Genomic DNA, 21,156 nt, shown 5'->3' with positions numbered 1-21,156 from the left:
CCTATTTTAGCTTTTGCCACTGTTTTTTTTTTTTTATTATTTGTTTGTTTTTTTGTTTTTTTTCTTCCTTCGGGTGGGGGTGATAGAAGGAGATTACTTAATTTACTAGATGTTAATGACATATTCATTGATTTAGAAAACAGTTGTGTTAGCTTCCATCTCACCATCATTTCTTTGATGAGCTTTCCCTCCAAAATAATTGTGCCTGTTAATTAGCCTCGTAATGACTGTAAAGCCCCAAAGCTCTCTGACAAAAGACGTGAGTTGCCATGCTCCTTCCGAACGGCTCTTTCTCTGCATTTATAACCCTTTACGATGGCTTTGCTAGTTTTGCATGAAATATTTAATCCAAACATTTAGAAGAAATTAGTGAAGGGATATTTAGCTCATATGAATGTATGGTTTGAAGAAAAGAGAGTGAAAGCACAGCTGAAAGTAGGAAATGTGATTTAGCTAGCTTATATGGCACCTTCAGCTGAACTTTCCTCACTTTTATTCTAGCTGCAGAGGCATTTAATGTGATTTATGAAGCTTGGATGTAGAGTATATCTCATTTTATTGTGTTTCAAATGAATTAGAATAAGATGGATAGACAGAGGTGGCCTGGTTATAAAATGCTTCTTGAAAATGTGCAGACAAAAATGAGTTTTAATAATAAAGAGGCTTCGAGGGAGTACGTCTTTACAGTCAGCCTTCAAGAAAATAGCATCCATCTCAGCAATCATTGTTTTCATTAAGAAATGACAGGTTGTGAAGCTTTACTGCCAGTGGTGTTTCATAGCAGAGTCAAGTTTTTCTGCATCAAGAGGAGAGAAGAGGAAAATAGCAAGAAGCACGTCTTTTGTCCCAGAGATTCCTTTGTTCTGTCAGGGCCCAGCTGCAGTGTTTTTCTTTCTTTTCTTTTTTTTTTTGCTGGGTGCTGTGATAGAACTGGCCGTGTGATTAAGGACTCTGGGGGTGGAGAGGCTTGTGGCGGCCATTATTCAGCGCAGAGATGGATGGACTTCATGATGTGCGTTTTACGTCAGGCTGAGATCTGGGCCTAACTAGGCCTGAATAATTCACAACGGTCTTTATTAGAGTGGAGGCGATGGGCAGCACAGAGACGGGATAATGACATGGCTCGGGGTACGGAGTTGAGCGGCCACGTGTCAGCCTCATCTGAATAGTTAATGCGGACTTTGAGCCTAAGTGTTGACGGCAGTGTGAAGTGGCAGAAAAACCTGCTGCTAAGTCAAGGCTAATGAATGGAGAGTGGCAGAGATAGCTTTGCTACAGCGAAAGGCTGATCTCTGGTTTGAGGCGGTGAGCCCAAGCTCCTTTCCTCTGAATCTTGTCATAAAGAAGCAAGAAAAATCCCCACCAGGTTCTCTCATAAATATGCTAAGGAGGTAGAATAATATTATAAATTTGAGTTTTACGAGTGCCAGAGAGAGAGAGGGAGAGCGCTCAGAGTGCCCGAGGATATGCATCCATGGCAAAGTGCTTGGCAAACAGAGGAAGGGCAATAATTCACTACATTTGCTGCCAATGTTGTTCTATGTGAGCCTGCAATAACAGCAGTGAGCTGTTCAAATGCCTACACAAAGACTTTATGTGTTCTGTCACCCATGTGGTCACTGATCTGGGGCTTGAATCAGTTGAGATTCCTTTGTCCATCCTTACAAAGAGTAAAGTGGATCCACTGGGTGTACATATAGTTCTGAGTGTTGGGTTTACCCATATTTGTGCTTACATTCATTCATTGTCTGTAACCGCTTATCCAGGGTCACAGTGGGTCCATAGACTACCCGCAGACACTGGGTGCAAGGTAGGAACACACCCTGGAGGGTGCCCCAGTCAATCACAGGGCATCACACAGTCAGTCACACCTATGGACAATTTTGAATAGCCTGCCCACTTTCCTGTGTGTTTTTGTTTTTATTGTTGTTGCTGTTGTTGTTGTTGTTGTTTGGATTGTAGGAGAAAACCAGAGCACCTGTAGGAAGCCCACACAAACACTGGGAGAACACACCAAACTCCTAACAGACAATGACCAGAGCTGGGTCTTCAATCCAGAACCCCATGACCCTGGAGTTGTGTGATTGCAACGCTACCTGTTGTCTTGTGCTTACATACCAACTAAATAGTGAGTTAACTATTTTAAGCCTTGTTTCTGACTATGAGGTACAATTGTGTGTAAGATTCCCTTTGGTATAACGTGAAAAAAAGAAGTGATATGATTATGTATATTATTAAGTAATATTATTATATACTGTGTACATAGTTCTTTCTGGAACTATGTTCATTTTCCCTCTGGATCAATAACATTGCAATTTCCCTCTGGATCAATAAAGTGAATAAATCTTATCTTATCTTAAAACAGATTGAACAGTATTCATTCACTGTCAATTTCCCAGCAACGCACAGTCATGTCCTGTTTCTTGAATTTGCCCTGCATTCAGATCAAATGTGATAGAAAACTTAATTAAAGGCCACAAGTTTGGAGACACCCACATTCTATGTTTCTAATGAAGTCAGTGGTGTTCACTGGGAGTTAGTTTTTACCTTTTCTTCTGGGAAGGCTTAAATCAAAATTTTGGAATAATGCTATGAGGACTGCGTTGCATTCATCCTCATAAGCCTTAGTCAGGTTAGCCACTGCGATTAGATGATTAGTTCTGTATCACTGATGCCCCTCCAACTCATCAGAGGTATCGACTGTCAAGGCAACTTTATGCTTAGATGCTTCAGAGTGGACAGTGCTGTTCCCTTGAGATCAGTGGCCTCAATGAGTGTGCCATAAAGTAGGAAAATTTACCTTGATAAGCTGTAGAAAGTTAAAGTATTACAGCCTCCACAAGTAATATTCAGAGCTACATTTAAAAAAATTAACGAAGAAGTCACTATTAAAAAAAATAGTAATAAATATGTTGTTTGAATATGTTCTACACATCTGTGTTTAAACTATACCCATTTGTGAAATTGATAGTAGCTGTTATTAGCTTGGCGCTAACATATTCCAATAATCTCTTAATGACACTGCTGGGGTTAGTATAATTGTAAGCAGTTGAGGACAGTAATGAAGTAAATTTAATTCGTTCATATATTTTTTGTGTATCTGTACTTTACTGAAGTATTTCCATTTTGGCGACTTTTTACTTTTACTTCTCTACATTTCAAAGTTAAATACCTTTCTTTTTACTCCAGTACATTATGAAACCTTTTGGTTTATGTGTGAATAAAACCGTAACGTGTCTGAACAAATCTCACTGGTCCGCACAGCGGCACTGTTACTAGGAGTCGAACGAACACAGTCTCCGCGTAAAACAATTGAAAATGTTTCTCCGCCTTAAACCAATAACACCAAAGGCATGCTTTGTTTTTATCAACTGAAATTTCAGTTCTTAGAACTGTTGTGAATTAACAAAATTATTTGTACTGTTTATTATTTGAGTCATCAGTAACTACTGCTCATTCATACGGTTTACTATGTCACAAATCATTCACTGAGGCTGAGAGTCTGGTGGAGATTTGTTAAACAAAATACGTGAAGCAAGGTCAAAACGAGAAGAAATATTCCAAAACCCAGAAATCAGTACAGTACATGTCTAAAAGACAAAATCAAGTATTAGGCAGAAAGTCAGAAAATCAAAACCGTAGCCTGTTTAAGAGACAGATGTCTCAGAATTGCAGAAACTATTCTTTGCAACTATGCAGACAAAACAGAGACTTTTAAAGGAACACTATGTAATATCTTTACCTTAAAATTACAGCTCAAAATCAATGTGATGCTTCACTGACCTGTAATAGAGCCTCTGTTGTTGCTACTCTCGGCTCAGCACTGCAGAAACTGCACTATGAAACTTTTGGAGGAGGGCAGGAAACCACACTTTTCCTCCTCCTCCCGACCAATTACAGTACAGTGCTGTAAAAGTTAATTGCACTGGGGGAGCCCCAGGAGCAGAACAAATCCCCCAAATCTTACGAAGTGTTTGAGTAAAAAAACTATGTTATGCACAAGCGTCCTATGCCATTGTGAAAGTTTATACTTGTGCGTTGGCATCTGCGTCGATCTGCAACTACACCGTCAAACCACTAAGGCTGAATTTCAAACATTTCTTTTTTAATATTTAGTCTTAATATTTAAGAGTTAATATTTCTGGAATTTTGAACAATGTTTGTCCAACCAAACAAAGACAATGTGGTCTGCGTAGACACGACAAGTTACATTTCTGGAGAGGTGCACATCAGGCCGCACTGCCTACAGCACAGGTTCAACACAGGAGCATAAATTGAGCTTAATACTCAGGAGAGAGCGACCTCTGTTGGTTTGGAGGGGCAGCACAAAGACTGGGGAACCAAGAAGGAGACTAATCTTTTCGCCTACAATGTATTAAGTGTTATTCTTGTTAAAAAAATGGTAATAGGAGATTAGAGCCATAATACATTTTACTCAAGTAGAGATCTACAACCAGGACTAAGTAGGACTACCAAGTAGGACTACAACCAGAGTAATATTTTACATAGAGTATCTGTATTTTTACTCAATACATGGTTTGTTTACTTTATTTACCACTGGTTATAATATGGTATCTATACCAAATCAAATCTCTTTTTTTACTCCAGTACATTATGAAAGTCTGTCGTTCCTTGATGATAGGCATGGTGGCGCAGCAGGTAGTGTTGCAGTCACACAGCTCCAGGGACCTGGAGGTTGTGGGTTTGAGTCCTGCTCCGGGTGACTGTCTGTGAGGAGTTGGTGTGTTCTCCCCGTGTCAGTGTGGGTTTCCTCCGGGTGCTCCGGGTTCCTCCCACAGTCCAAAAACACACGTTGGTAGGTGGATTGGTGACTCAGAAGTGTCCGTAGGTGTGAGTGTGTGTTGCCCTGTGAAGGACTGGTGCCCCCTCCAGGGTGTATTCCCACCTTGCGCCCAATTATTCCAGGTAGGCTCTGGACCCACTGCAACCCTGAACTGGATAAGCGGTTACAGATAATGAATGAATGAATAACAGAAGCATTGCAACATTTAAACATATATTATAAAGTAATTTTTATTTTTAACATTTGTTTTACACACTGCACTTTTCTAAATCTAAGACAGCAATGTTCTCTCTGTAATACAGTATACAGTGACTAATTAATGATTTCAATTATATGATCAGAAAAGCCTATTGTAATATAATTTAATGCAATACAATTGCCCAACAATGTTACCCACACCTAGGTTAACAATTATTTGTTATTAGAACACTTCATAATTTTATTCTTAATAATATTAAATATGTTATCTCTGGCAATTGGATATTCAAGATCTTGTTTAAAACTCTGGTCATTTGAAAAGTAAGAATGGTTGAAATGCCACCTTGTGATGGGATAAACTTTGCTTGCACTGGTGTCAAAAAGTCCAGCTGCTCTCATTGTGCTCTCTTGAGAGTGATATTTACTTGCTTTGTTCACTTTTATTTCTCTCCTTGTGCGCTAATTCACTCGGGCTGACAGCCAGATCACTGACGACCTAATGGCGCCTGAAGGCCGACTGTCAGCTTGATGCGTCAGCCCCTAAGATGTTCTTTTAGTATATATAGTTGCACTTAGAAATGTTTGTACTGAGGTAGTGATGTAGTGAAATATTTGGAGAGTGTCATGGTATTTTATCAATCCTTAACATAGCATAATAAAAAAATCTTTGCCACTACTGCTTTTGATGTTATTCCCTCATGTGGTGTATCTGTTTGAGGAACATAGCATAGAGGACTTACATTCTTACATGCTATTTCTCCTTCATGTTTCCGTGGCCTTCTCCCGTTTGCTCCACATGCAGAGGCTGTGCTCCTAACAAGTGTCCAGGCCACAACACCGGTGCTGGAATCCTGCTTTGGCGCCCTCTGACCCTCACTAATCCTCTCTCACTCTGACTAGGCCTGCTCATAAAAGTGACTGACAGGATTTCTGGGTAGAAAAATGTTTGCACATTTGGCTTCCTCACAGGCCCATGCAAGGCTTACAGTATCCATTTCATAAACATCGATTTATAGAGAGACAAATGAGATGGTAGCTATTGTCGCCTAAGGGGTGATGACCTCATGATTATATGTGACATGACTTATAGAAGACATATTAACATATGAAAAGCTTGAACAGACATATTTATGTTTGTGTAAAGTGGAAGTATTTTGTCTTGAGATCCTGTCCTATGTTCTGGGCCATATTGTCATTGTGAAGAATAATGCAGCAGTATTTCAGAGAAATTTGCGGCCTCTGTGATGTATAAGTGAATTGGTTTCTGTTCAGAGGTTTATAGGAAGCTATGGGAATGTATGTTGCGTGTGGTTAACCTCTTGTTTCTACTACCGTTATGCATAGCCTCAGCATCAGCCGATCTTTGGATTGACGTCAAATCCAGCACCTGTTGTGTGTCACAAATGTAAGGAAAACTCCTTATGGCCTTCGTGTGATGATCAGCAGCTTGCGTGGGTATCCTTAGCAATTGTTACGTGACAGTATTAGGCTGATCAATTCAAAGGCTAAATGCGAGAGCTGTCATATGATAACATTTGACATGGTGAAGAATATATTTTAAATAGTCTTGGGCATTCCAGCATGCAAGTGACAAGCAATACATTAAATAAATACAGAGTCTAGAAAGACTCAGTAAAATATGTCACGGGTTATTACTTTGAATTTGCTGTACTTTTAAAATGTTATTTTATAATTACTTAGTTGCATTGTAAACGACTTTCTAAATCAAGGGTTTTAAGTTATTTATTTAATAATAAAAAATATGATTCGATTTCAATAAATGCCTAAACATGAGGTAAAAATTTTTTTTTCTTTTCTATGGAAAAGGTTGTATCACGTTTCATTGAAGTTCTTCATGTTTCAGTGAGCTCTGGGGTAAATAATTATGATAAAATTATACCCCACTTCTATTATTACTGCTGTTAACTGTGACTACAATCAATAAAAATCAATAATTGAATTTTTAGGTTTAATTGATTTCAATGTGTATTTGTTTGTTTGCATAGCATGAAACTGGCACGTTTGGTAATCTAAGTTAGTTTGCTAGTCTTGACATTTAGCCATGTAGCATTAAGCTTGGTTTAGTGAAACTCTTTTGGACCCAGAGTTGTCTAAAACTGTGTCCAGAGGTTAATAGGGGTCAGGTGAACCAAATCACATAAGTTGTGATTGCCATTTAGACAAACAGAGAGGCAGATATCTGTTTCAGTGACTCAGTCTAGACTGTGGCAGTTCTGTTTTCTCTCTCAGCCCATCTGCGTGTTTGATCTGGTGTAGGCCGTCAACCTTGCTGTGTATCCGAGCCCCAGAGCTAGCGGAGAGGTCAGAGCCCCCCACGGCCTGGACCGGCTTTACCAGTCAAGGACTAAGCCTTAGGCCTTGCTCCGGCAGCTGATCCAACATGGAGAAACACGGAGAGTGTTGGCTTGAACACAATCCCTGTTAAGTCTGACACCTTTTGTATTATCTTTGTGTTTATCGTTTATCCAAAAGAATTAGACGGGTCAGTTTCTGAGTATTGCCATTTCTCAGTGCAATGATCCAGGCAACAGCTAGGTTCACAGTTAGGTTTTGATGAGTGATCTCTTTCATTAGTACATTTGAAGGGTTTTGACCTCAAAACAGGAACTGTGATCCATGTGTTCTCATCATAAAGTAGAGCAAAGTGGAAGAAAATGAAAGAATGATTAGAGCCAGAGAAAATGCTGATGACAGAAACTGGATGAAATATGACTGAAGCACAACAACTGTTCTCTCACTCATTCAAAGTGTTTGAGTACAGATCATAACATGGATGATTTTGTGCAACAAATGTAATTCAGTAAGGAAGGATGTTGTTTTATTGACTTCAAGCTAAAGGCTTTGGAAAAAGAGACACATTAGTTTTCCCCATAGAAACATGACAGTTTAAAGACTCTCAAATGCAGAGGTCTAAAGACGAACATTTTGTTGAAGAAGAGTTCTGCTGGCTTGTTGGTGAGTTCAGTGAAGAGAAGTGTTGTTTTTGGGGTGGGGCAAGAAGGGTGGATACTAATGGCTTTAAATATAGTCTACGTTTATAGCTACAACGACCAAAGATATTGTGCTGGTTTTATTGTCGCAACAGCTTGCGAACTATTTTCAGAGTGAGAAGAATAGTGAGGAATTTGGCAGTAGTTTAAAGGATATTGTTTTCTTATTTATAGTGGTATAAAGTGAGAACTCTTAAATTTGGAGGGAAACAGAGTACTAAGGCCAGTTTTTGATTAATTACCATAACGTAAAACATCAGCCACTGGCAGCGTGGAAATTCTATAGACAAACAGAGGAAAAAGGGTATTGTAATAAATCTGAGTTATCTGTGTGTGGGGATCGGCGGTGGGTATGAGCAGGGTGCAGTCACGCCTGTTAGAGGTGTGCTGGGATTGTGTTGCGCCCTTCACTGGGTTTGGATGTCAGACCTGGGGCTCTGATTGAGTTACAATGAAAACAGCAAAAGGTCAAGCTTCTGTAGCTGTGCTCTGACCACGCACCGGCCACTCTCAAGGAAACCTGAGGTCATTTGAAAGGTGCACTGCAGGCCTTCCGTCCTGGAGGAATAAAGGCTGGCAGTTGGCTACTTAAAGTAACATTTGATCCTGCCCCAACCATAAAAACTGAGCTTTTTATCACTAATACAGTGCTATATAATATGCATCTCAGGAAATGTAGGAGGTGGAGCTTCATTTTGAAACTCTTTGCAGAGGCCTTGATACAAGTCCTCCTGTAAATGTACAAGGCAAACCATTCCTTAGGAATAAAATTGAATTGACATATGTTTCTCTTTATATTTTACAAGATTAAACATCTCACTCACTGGTATACTACGGTTAGAAGACAGAATTGATAGCCAAGCTCATTGATAAATATTAATGTCGATTAGTCATTTAAAAAATATAAATAATGAGCAACAGGCCATGGAAAAGCAGTTGAGCATGCATGCTTAGAAAAAGGTTTGCAAACAAACAAACAAAATAACTCCCAGCATAATCTTCATTGTGAAGTGTTGTGATGGAATTGTTATGACGTGATGTTTTTCTTCCATGTCCAATGGGAATATGTCATAATTTTTTAGATAATTTCTGCTTTACCAAGGCTAAATCACAGCTGGATCCTCCAGGACATAGATTCAATAGCATATCTCCAAATATTAATTAATTAATTCACGGATATCTCCAAATAAAATACTAAAATTCACTTAATAACTATAAATATCCCAACCTCACTGAAAACCTGTGGACCTTGTTTCTTTCAACATGCTTATATATATATATATATATATATTTCCTCCAACCTTTAAGGGCGTCACATTACTGATATTTTCAGAGAATGAGAGAATGCACTACGCTACTAAAAGTGTTGTTTTTACCTTAAAAAAGGTAAGACAAAAATTAATTTTCTTATAATGTCATTCTTATTATGTCTTATAAGGTGACAATAAATCTGCAATGCTATCTTAAATATTTCAATATAAGCAAGTAATCATCAGCATGACCATGTAATATGTTTTAAAAAAGCATTTTTATTTATTTATTTGTTTGTTTGTTTGTTTGTTTGTTTGTTTTAATCCTTTTTCTTTGATGGACTGGTACTTATTGCAGGATATGTTCCTGCCTTGCGCTCAAGGAATGAAAGAATGAATTAATACTGTTACATAATGTGTATTTCTGTATTATTTTATGCCTATAAATATAATGAAAACCTACATAATACTTAAAAATATCACTCCTAAAAAAGGGTATGATCATTAAACTTGTTAGAAGTCAGCAGATTATTCATCATAATAATACTAATATTTCAAAGTCAACAAATACATTTATGAAGCATACATATGTATTAAAAATAATTATATTACATTTTCATAGTTTAAAATATGTGTTAAATATTAAGTGTTGTTACTTTTATTTATTATTATCCTTATTATTATTATTTATATTATTGTTGTTGTTTTATTTGTTGTCATTGTTATTATTATTAATTTAATATTTATTTAACTGTCTAAAGTACAAAGAAAGTACAAAGATTGACAATGCATTCATTGACCAACAAATTTAGAAATGGAAAAGAAAAAAAACAACACAAGACGGTTGGAATGGGGCAAAATAAAAATGTGATGTTTATATAATATTGAAGTTACATCATTTACATATACAACAGTTCAGTATGATTTTCACATACATTCTCAAGGGATGAAACTAACAAACACAACAGCTCAAAAAAACAGTAAAGAATAATACATGCATGACTATTATTCTTTCAAGCAAGACTGTGAAGAATAATACATGCATGATAATATCAAAAGATTCAGGAGATGAGAAGAAATATTAACTTGTGTAGGGCAAGGCTGGAAAACGCTATTGAATGTGCATTACCTTTGAGCCCTCAGACAGCACTGCATGAGGAAATGCCATGCTGCAGTAATATAGCCTCATTGGCTCAGAAGTACATTAGAATCACTTAAATCATCATCTGCCATTTCATGCAACCTAAAATGGTATTACACAAGTAGAAAGCAAAATACATCAATTCTATGAAGCATGTTTCTATGTATAATCTCATCTCAGAATACTTAAAGAACATAAGGTGTGTTCAGTGTGCATATGTTTGACTGACCTCCCTGCAGTCCTGATCTGCCATGTGTGGTGCATCCTAAAAAGAAAGAATAAGACCACAGCAGCCATGGACTTTTGGGCAGCTGAAGTCTTATATCAAAGGACAAAATGTCAAAATAGACTGGGTGAAATTCCATTTGCAAACTCAGATAACATCTATTCGCAGTTCCCATATATTTAAATAGTGTGATTAAGTGATATAACACAGTGGGAAATATGCGTATGTTCCAAATATTTTGAGTCTCGTTTCTGTGGGGTTTTTTTTATATTTAAAATGCGTTTGTCAGTTAAATAAGCCACAAGAGAATTAATAATGAATATATTCATTTTTTAATTTTACTCAAATAACAATATTTATTATTATTATTATTATTAAATACAGTACATTTGATTGTATTTTTATTGTTATGCATATTAAATCCTTTATATAGTAGGAGATGTAAAAATGTAAAGATGTTATATACATATAAAGACATATAAAATACAGTACCCATCAAAAGTTTGGACACCCCCACTCAGGGAGGGTTTGCTTTGTTTTGGGCCATTTTCCACATATTTTGAATGTACAGTACCAGTCAAAAGTTTGGACATCACCTCATTCAATGGTTATTCTTTGTTTTGTTTTTTGTTTTTTATTATTTTCTACAATATTTTGTAAATAAATATAGAAGACATTAAATCTATGAAGGAACACATATGGGAATATTTATTTAACAATAAAGTGGTAAACAAACGAGAATATGTTTTATACTTTAGATTCGTCAAAGTATTTTTTTGCTTTGACACTCTTGCCGTTTTCTCAGTCAGCTTCTTGAGGCCGTCGCCTGGAATGGTATTCAGTGAACAACTGTGGCTTTCTTAATGTATTTGAGACCGTAACTTGGGTTGTGCAGAGGTAGGGGCTGATACAGAGTTCTATACAGTGAATAACCCTATTCCACCAATGACTAATAAGGAGATGTGTCCAAACTTTTGATGGGTACTGTATATATTCTCAAGTGTGTGTATTTTCATGTTCTCACCTCTTTATTACTGTCAGCAAGACTTTAGAGCTGATATGCAGGTGAGAGGTGTCCAGCTGTATCCAGTCAGTTGGGGGATGTCAGAAACTCGGTAAGTCGCGTCAGTAAGTAGAGTTGGTTCTCTGGCTATAAGTTTGACATGGTTTAGTTCTAAGACCACATACTGTGGAGCTCCCCTGGAATTTTTCATGGCCTGCTATTGAACACGACTTCAAGCTTACCGAAGAATCATGTGATCCAGTGAGTAGAGAGAAGTCTCAAATGCAACACCAGTAAAAGTCTGTAAAGAGTGATACTTTAAAGTGCTTTGTCCATAGGGTTGCCGGTCTGCTAATATACTTTAATACCTTTAGTATTAAGCTTTTAAAACATCTGACGTTGACTGTTGTGATTCTCTGCAGACCCAGTGCGCGTAATTAGATGGGATGAGCGTTCTGCCTCACAAATGATCATCCAGGATGCTTGTTTAGGGTTGACATGGGCCTTGAGCTGTGCCCAGACTAAATTATATTCCCTCTCTTCCCTCCTCTTGCCTTTGCAAGTGCTGATACAAGCAGAAATTCATGCTCACCTCACCATCTTTCTCCCTTTCCCTGGGCTCCTACCTCCTCACTCAGACTGAGCTAGAGAAAAGAGAGCAAGAGCCTCCCTGAGATCTTTTATATTTCTCTCCTTCACGCCATGGTTTTTTGTAATACTCAAGCTAAAAGCTATCAGGATTAGAGAGTATCAAAGTCCCTCGTTGTACATCACCCGTGTAATCCGTCGCCTCAGAGCACTAGGAGAGAGACTCTGCGTCTTTTTTTTTTTCGTTCTTTTTCTCAGCCTGCATGCATTGCCTGAAAAGGTTAGGCTGGGATCCGAGCCTATTTATCTGCTGTCTATCCCTGTCTACCCCCGCCATCATGCCTCGCTTGGGGCCCAGCAGTTTCCCTCTGCTCTTCTGGGGAAAGAATGATATACTGGCTAAATGAGCTTCTTTATCAATCCACAGGAGCAGAGGGGAGGATGCCTGCCTCCTCAGCTTATGTCATCAATATCCTCTTATATAAATGTCAGCTGTACCATTTTACTCATAGCCATTTCCCACACTGCTGATTACATTATCCTGTAATGGAGGAGAGCTGGTCTTGGTTTGGTCTCTCTCTCTCTCTCTCTCTCTCTCTCTCTCTCTCTCTCTCTAACTCTCCCAACGGTAGTGTGTCAATAGCCTGCCTCCATGAAACAAGTCAATTTTCTGCTGGCTTGGCAGCAGAATAAATCTCAGAGCTATCCAGAGCGTTGGAGATATTTATATTGAGAGCGTGCCTGGGTGTGTGTGTGCTTGTGTGTGATGTGAGTTTGTGTCCTTGGCTGAATGGGAGTGATTTCTTGCTTGGGCTCCACTGCAGTGAGTGAGAGAGCCACAGAGAGAGAGAGAGAGAGAGAGAGAGAGAGAGAGAAGAAATGGAGTGGCAGAGAGAGAGAGCAAGCCAGAGAGAGTTAAAGAGGGCAGAACAGAGGGATTGAAATTGCGTTATGCCCACTGGGTAGCGGGAGGAAGGGAGCGCAGAGTCGTTTCTCGTTGAGCCCTTAAAGCACGACTGGCAGTGATGACCCGCTGCATTTGTTTTACTCGCTGCAGTTGAGGTGGCAGGAGGAGACTTATGTGCAGATGGATGCTGCTTTAAAGCTCAGGGGCCTCTCTCCCTCTTTCAGGGGAGTGGATATTGTGTTGGCCAGTGATTCATTACAAGCAGTTCAGGTGTGAAAGGAAGAGGCCAGGGCACTTTTTTTCAGCTCCCTGGTGATACAGAGGAAAGGGCTCTTGCAGCTAAAAGACACTTAACACTCAACTGACATTTAACTGCATCAGCTCAATGTCACTTTTCAGCTGAACTCCATTTATCAAGCACTCAGATGCATACATGATTATTTGGGCTAATTGAGCAGCTTAATCTTAATGTTAAACCATCAGTTCACTTGGATACCTCCTATGTCTATACTGGAAATTTGTGAGATGAATATGATGATGTCATTTGCTTTGTAAGTTACTTTTTGTAAACATGCATTTTAAATAGATGAAGTATACTTTAATCATATCCAATAAGCCCACACCTCTCTAACCATACACAAGGGGGCAGTAATATGCAGATTAAATTTGCTTTGTTTGGAAAGATATAAAATATATATATATATATATATATATATATATATATATATATATATATATATATATATATATATATATGTGTGTGTGTGGTGTCAGTGTGTGTATAAATAATTCTTATTTAAACCTTGGGTATGATCTACAGAATATGCTCAGAAAAGCATTTTTTACGTTGAAGGGGTACATAGTTATAGACATCAAGCGCTAGCTGTTTATTGACACTTCCCGTGTTTTATAAATATCCTCTCATTGCTTTACACTGATGATCTTTGACAATAAGCAATGATGATATAATTTAATGGAAACGCAAACGTATGATTTTTGCCAGTACACATTGACCTTTTCTTTCAATTATACGAGGATCAAAGGTTACAACCTCCTATGGTTCTGTTTGCCTCGGGTTTTCTTTTATTTTTCAAATTGATTCAAGAAAAAGAGGTGGACTGGCCAACTAACATGAAATCAATGGGAGAGTGATGCGATATTAAAGCAGTGATCTGGGCTTTGCAGTGTGGTGCAGGCTAAACAGCTCTAAGCCAGTGGTGGCTTGACAGGCCAGAAATGTGACATTTTGAAATGTGCTCCAAGTAGTAGCAGACGTTCAGTGTTTTATTTAAAATCAATGCTCTGGCTGTAATGGCCTCCTCAGGAGTTGTGAGTCTTGTGTAGCTATTCTGTTTCTTTTTTCTACATTTGCTGTGATGGGAAAACTTACTTGGTTTATACATGTACTGAATTTATAAGGGGAAAAAAGCTTTGCATGTCAAATTTAACAGAAATATTACAATTTTGAAAAGTATTTGTGTGTGGTAAAATCATGATAAAAGTTCTCATGTATTTTCATGCATAAATAGTTTCAGTGACTTACATCCAAAATAGATGTATATTTGTTAGAGCTGTATGAACATGAAAGCAACCTTTACAGAACTTCTTAATATTCACAGCTGCTTATAGTACATCAGATATTCTATGGAGCAAATATTCTGCTTAAAGTGTATTGCTTAGCAGTATGTACATTATACATCAGTTAGTTTTCCTATAACAATACCTCACACTGGAAAATAAACATTATTCTTCTAGGCCAGAGTTAATTGCCAGTGGATATGGCTGGAAATGACATGGGTGCTTGACAAATGACACAAACAGTTCATTGGGTTTAGTTTTGTTAACCTAAGAGAATGCTCCTTTGGCCCTTGGGGGTATTAAAATTCATGACTGTTGAGGTTTTTTATTCATACGCCTAGACCTTGATGAAGCTGTCAGGGGTGGGAGACACACGAGGGGTCAAGCACACTCTTTCAGACACACGCGACCTCACACTGATGAGCCTAATTCACACATCCTCAAGACCTCCCCTTGGAGCCCACCAATCACAATAGCTCCCACTTGACCTGCGCTCCACCATGGGGGTGCCCCATTGGCCACGCAGTGAAAGGAGAGGCCCGCTGCTCATCTCCATCACAAAGGCAGCATATGTTTGTGTGTATTTCAGCACATGAAGCTGGCAGTGTCCATATTAGCCTGACTAGAGAGACCAGGTGCCGGAGCAGAAAACACCCACAGGCAGTCCATTCTCTCACTGATGGAAGAGAATGGCAGCAGTGTTTGCGAAAACACAGCATCGGCCCCCTAACAAGCTCCTCTTAAGTGGAAATACACAAGTGCTGCTCTTTTTTTTTTGGTTCCCAAGAAGTGCTGTGATGCCCTAGAGAGAACCTTTAGAAGACGTTAGCGTTATGGCAGGCTCTCAGGCTTTGCTGTGTGCTGTGATCTAATCGAGTCTGGCATATCGTAACACAGTGTTGTAGATGTTGACTGATCGCACACGCTGAGACAATTATAGCACCAAATCCACCTTGATTCAGGATGTATTTTTCTGCGCCCTGTGCCGCACAGGCAAACAACTCGCTGCTGATTAAACATTGATTTTCCTCAACACCCCCTCACCTTGACAACCTGTACATTAAAGAAAGGCTCCATAACATTAGGAAATAATAACCTTTGTTATTACAGGGAGACCAAAATATTTTGAGCAACATTTTGAATCAATAATTCTACCAAAGTTGAGAAAGCAGGCATATAAATGTGTTTTAACAGAGATTTATTTTTGGAGTTAATGGGCAAACTGAGAAAATGTTCATTTGTCCTTGTGTCTGGTACAGGTGGATGTTAGAGGATTAGAGAAGAGATGAGCAGACGGTAAAAGAGAGATGGAGAATCAGGGGAGGAGGAAAACAGAAAGATGAGTTTTGCTTGCAGCGTACAGGTTCTCTCTATGATGGTAAGTGAGCTCCTCCTAATTACTATTCAATAAACTCCCGTTAAATTAACAGCTCAATAGGCAGCAACATCTGCTGTATGTGGCAGGCCACTGAGTCGTACGTCTTCCAAATCCTCTCTCTCTGTGTTCTTTCACTTTACACTGTCGTCTTCCACTTCCTCCCTGGATTTCAGCAACTTCACTGCAGCTTTTCCCTCTCTGTTGCAGTTTTTCACATTTTTCACAATCTTCTGCTCTCTCTCACTGGTTAGATAATTAAAAGTTGAATGTGAGGACATTAGTGTGTGTGGGATGTGTGGGTATGTGTGTGTATGTATTTATGTGTGCTGTGACACTGATGCTGGAACAGGCCCATGGATAACTGCTTTATTCAGCACCTCTCCACTCTGATGTCTGAAAGCAGATGAGAGAGGGAGCGAACGGCTGGACGAGTGTCTGTCAGTGAGAGATTACTGCAGCCTCTCAATCAGACTCCTCTCACTCCCCACAGCAAGCACAAAGAGTCGCACAGCTGCTGGACCCATCTAGGGGCATCACTCACTGCTAATGAATATATCAAGTTAACCCCAGCACCCAAGCTATGGGAGTTATCTGCAGTGTGGCTGTGAGAGAGAAGGTGAGGAAAGGGCAACAGAATTAGCCATGCTCAAGTGGCTGCAATTGGTGAGGAAAAAATTAACTCCAATGCAAGTCTATATTTTAGTGTGTTTTTAAGGAGCATCCATGTGTCTTGTAATGGCAAATACTGTGGTAACAGAAAGTCTATCAAAAGAGATAGCAATGCCATATAAGCAATGCCTGAATAATTTTTTTTAAAGAGTTGTAGCAGCTCTTCCAAGTTGGACAGATTTATAGGTTTCCGGCAATGTCCAGCTCATCCCAGTGAATTAAATGTTGGAGTTTAGATATGCTACTTAGCAGTGTGTGGGTGAGGTATAAACTAGCATTCTGCTAAATGCCACTTAAAAGCAAATGAATGCTATAACCTGTTACATATAGCTCCAAGTCTATCATAACGCTAAAGGCAATTTCACCATGCATTAATACATAAACGCTTTAGATAGAAACAAAGTTATTCTGTTTAGTTTGGTATGAAATAAGCCCATACAAACTGAGACTTAGGGTGTGATCAGACTTGTAGTTCTGTTGCCTTGGTCAAGACCAAATAAGAAAATGATACATTGTTACATTCTAGTCCTGGTTTGGTTCCAGTTCACACTGACACATTTACAATCGAACCAAAGCAAGTAAAAAAATGATAAATGATGCGCATATTACTTTTATTTTGTAAGCCAGTTGTGAGAGTCTTCAGCTGGCCTTAATGCACATACTGGGATTGTGTGTTTACCTGGAGGTAGTTTTTACCAAATTGAAACACAGCAAGAGGTGATAAAATGTAGACAAAGGAGAACCAGATATCCTCCACTGCAGGAACCAGAGAAGGTCTGCTACAGAGAGAAGACATTAGGAAGTTTGTGCTCACTTAGTTATTTGTTTTAACTTGCTCTGTTCCCTCCAAGGGCGATGATTGTTACATCTTAAGACATTACGTCCTTTGTTTGGTTAATTTAGATGCTTAGGGTTCGTATTGTGTTCACACTTGAAACAACCAAACCAGAGTTCGTTTAGAAACAGACTGTTCCTCCTGTGGGTCATTCTGTTCATTTGGTCCACAGCAGAGTTTGAAGACGAGAGTTCACACTAACTGTAACGAAACAAACTTACAGCAATTGATCCAGGGTTTGTGGTAATAGCACTAAACTTGAACCTGAACTAAGTCTGTACACACCATTATTTGCAGTGGAGGTGATACGAACCAGACGTCTTAGACGCCTCTCAAACCACCTCCCAGAAAGGTTTAAAAAAATATAAAATTGTTATGGAGACAATCCCTTGATGCCTGCTGTTCTGTTTAGATGAGAAAGTCTGGAACACAGACAATTTAGTGGAGAGTCATGCAGAGGAAAATCTGTACCTAAAAGAAAACCAAACACAATTTAAAATCTTTATACCTCAGTTAATAAATTGTGCATAAACACATGTAACCTAAAACCAAGAGCTTTTCCAAAAGCTAATATTAATGTTAATGCTGTAGATAGTACACAGAGTTTCCCTAAATGGACTGCTAATCATTTGGGCATCTGAATATAATCTTTAGAGTGCTCTCAGTAGGTCTGTTACAATAATTACATTATCAACTTATCCTACAATATATGGACATTTCCACAATAATCTCTACTGAACTCAGTATTGCCTATTGTGTTTAAATATATGAGCCATTTGTGCTGTTCTGTTTTCTGGTTTTCACTGGTCTCTCTCTTTTCTGGGTCTGTTATATATATATATATATATATATATATATATATATATATATATATATATATATATATATATATATACAAAAAAACCCTTTTTTGCCACGCTTTATTTTTTAATAGTCTAGACCAGAGACCATCCCCCATTCTTATCTTCCTCTCACCTGTTCCACACTACAGAGCGCTCAGCATTGATCCAGACACACCCAGCTCCTCACCATCAATCATAACTCCAGCTATCCCCTCACGCCTATCCAAGGTCCACCCGTCCTCCTTTCCTCTTTTAGCCACTCAGGTAAAAACATTCATCAGCCATCTTAACCCTCACTCTCTTTTTTCTCCCTCTTGCTCTTCTGTTCTCTTTGTCTTATTGCTTAGTGTGTCTTCTGTGTCTTACACTGTGAAGCATCTGGCGAACAGGGCCAATCACAGCTCAGAAAGAGAAAGCCAGAGCAGGAAAAGAGAAAACGATGAGCAAACAGTCATTGACACAAAGCGGTCACTCCATAAATCTTAGGTAGATAGAGCAATCCCATCTGAGCCAGATATATGTAAGGCCTGAAACTGGAGTCACTGTGGTCAAGAGAGAAAGATCACAAGAGGGAAAATGGAGATATTATACAGGAAACAAAGAGCGAGCTGCTATTAGACGTCCCCCTGTTGTGTCCTTTACTTTTGCTCTATCTTCAGCTACAGTTCTTTCACTGCTAGTAGCCTTCCCATGTGGTCTAATCAGGCAAGTGAAAAATCTTGCGTTAATTAATCCTCTGAAAAGGCCAGGGCTAATTATAACAGGTGAGCGATGGTTTTTTCTCTCTCACTCTCTCTCTCTTTTTCTCTCTCCCTCTCACATTTTTTTCTGTACCCACCTCCTCACCTATGATTGATAGCCAAAACTGTTCCTATGACTGCAAATCTACCCTGATTCCTTGGAGCTCAGAGCGCTTTGTGACTATGTGTATGTGGTGCTTCAAACTCTGCAGAACAGACACATTATATATTTGTGCATTCTTACATAGGTGAAGCGTATCACTTAAAAGGTTGGGGGCCACAGGTTGCGTTCTAATGGTACAGAGAAGGCTCTGCGAATGTTGTTGTATAAAACTTCCCATTGTAGTGTTTTGTTATTTATGCGTTAGCTCACTTTTGGGAATGCTCTCGGTAAAGCAGGTGAAGCATGACATGTTCATTTGGTAAGAAAGGATGCGCAGTCGGGGAGGAATATTTCTGTCCTCTTTGTCAGCAGGCATTCGTTAACACAGCAGCAGTCACACTCACTGGATTTGCTTGTAGGAGTGTTATCTGTACACCCAAATTAGCTCTGATAGCCAGATGCAGCCAAATGTGACTGCTATCGCCGTCATCTTTCTGATTTCATTTCATAAGAGGGAGCATCAAGATATCCAATGTGATTATGAAATTGAATATGCATATTTTGTGAATTAATGCCAATATTTTCCATGGAAATGGCTCACTCTCACACTCACTCACTCTTATGCTCACTCATTCACAAAAAAAGTCCCTACAAGGGGCATTAGTCTGCCTCATCATTTGTCCTTGATTAGAGCTGAGATTAACCCAGTAAACAAGGAACGTCCCTGGACGTTCAAAATATGTCTAAAAGTAGTCATCGAGGACATATTTTAAACGTCAATGGACGTCCAAAATCCATCTTAATAAGTTAGTTAAGTGGTGACTAATCGATAACGTTAGTGGACGTCCAAAATGCGTTTTATACAAGTAATTTATTTCGGGACCAATTAATAACATCAGTGGACGTCCAAAATACGTCTAATAGTCGTCTTTTCAGTATCTGTGTTTGGACATCTTTTCAATTTTCATTTTCAACCTTAAGAGAACGTTGATTAGACGGCAATCATTACGTTATTTCAACGTTGAATCAACGGCTAAATGTTTACTGGGAAGGTTCAGTGTAGTTCAGTAAAATTCAATCTACTGTGTTGAATATGTATTGTTTATACAGAAATCCTGTAATATTATACACGGTTGTTTAGCACCTGAATGTACATGTATGTATACATCAACCTCGCCCACATTTGACTAAGTTTGATCATTTGGCAGCTTCTCGAATAGACTACAAATTAGAAATCCTAGGAAGAGACAAAAGGGAATATATATGGTTTTCAATTTCAGTACTCACTGAACATAAATGTTATTCATCAAAATTGTTGCATGCTTAATATTTTCATTATCTCAGTAAGTGATTTATTACTACAATGGAATGAACCTGTGCTGTACTGATTTTTGATGCTAGAAAATTAAGCATGTTTGCGGCTTTATGCTGTCTGAATGTAGATCTAGGAGCTAACCTGCTTTTGGGATTTAGAATCATTAACAGCTCATAAACCAATCATGGTATGCTTCTGACCAAACAGGGAGAGATTTCTGAAAATACTTTGGAGGCAGAGGAGGGCATTTATTAATCCCATAAGCACCAACAGATACATTTTGATCAATTTAGTAGTTTTAATAAAATTTTTAATTTGACATAGCTTGATTTGTTGTTTCTTTTTGAAATTGTTGACTCCGTCATGATTGGTTGCTGGTCATAATCATCACAATTCCATGTGTATAACAATTAACCCATGCTGCCTTAATTAGGTTTTTGAAAACTCAAATTTGACCAGGACATAAATGTTTTGACAGTAAAATCTGTATAACTTTTATATATATATATATAATAAACTCAAGGAGATCATTTTGCTGCAGTTTTATAAATAAATGTATCAAATTGTT

The 21,156-nt window shown here is 38.6% G+C and overlaps 1 protein-coding gene across 4 annotated transcripts in view; it reads left to right on the top strand.

Moving 5' to 3' along the window:
• lbx1a (ladybird homeobox 1a) overlaps nt 1-21,156 on the top strand; it is a 60,298-nt gene that overhangs the window by 26,078 nt on the left and 13,064 nt on the right. For 3 of the 4 annotated variants that reach the window (XM_066680081.1, XM_066680079.1, XM_066680078.1), the window contains one exon: nt 15,966-16,084. The gene's annotated coding sequence lies outside the window, so the exon portion shown is untranslated. Of the gene's footprint in view, nt 1-1,962; nt 2,129-15,965; nt 16,085-21,156 lie in introns of all 4 variants that reach the window. The other variant, XM_066680080.1, reaches the window with a different exon arrangement.

This window comes from Hoplias malabaricus, chromosome 8 (assembly GCF_029633855.1).
Source record: "Hoplias malabaricus isolate fHopMal1 chromosome 8, fHopMal1.hap1, whole genome shotgun sequence".
In the NCBI taxonomy this organism is placed as follows: Eukaryota; Metazoa; Chordata; class Actinopteri; order Characiformes; family Erythrinidae; genus Hoplias; species Hoplias malabaricus.
Note: the sequence above shows the minus strand (reverse complement) of the source record. Positions and strands in the feature narration are given on the sequence as shown.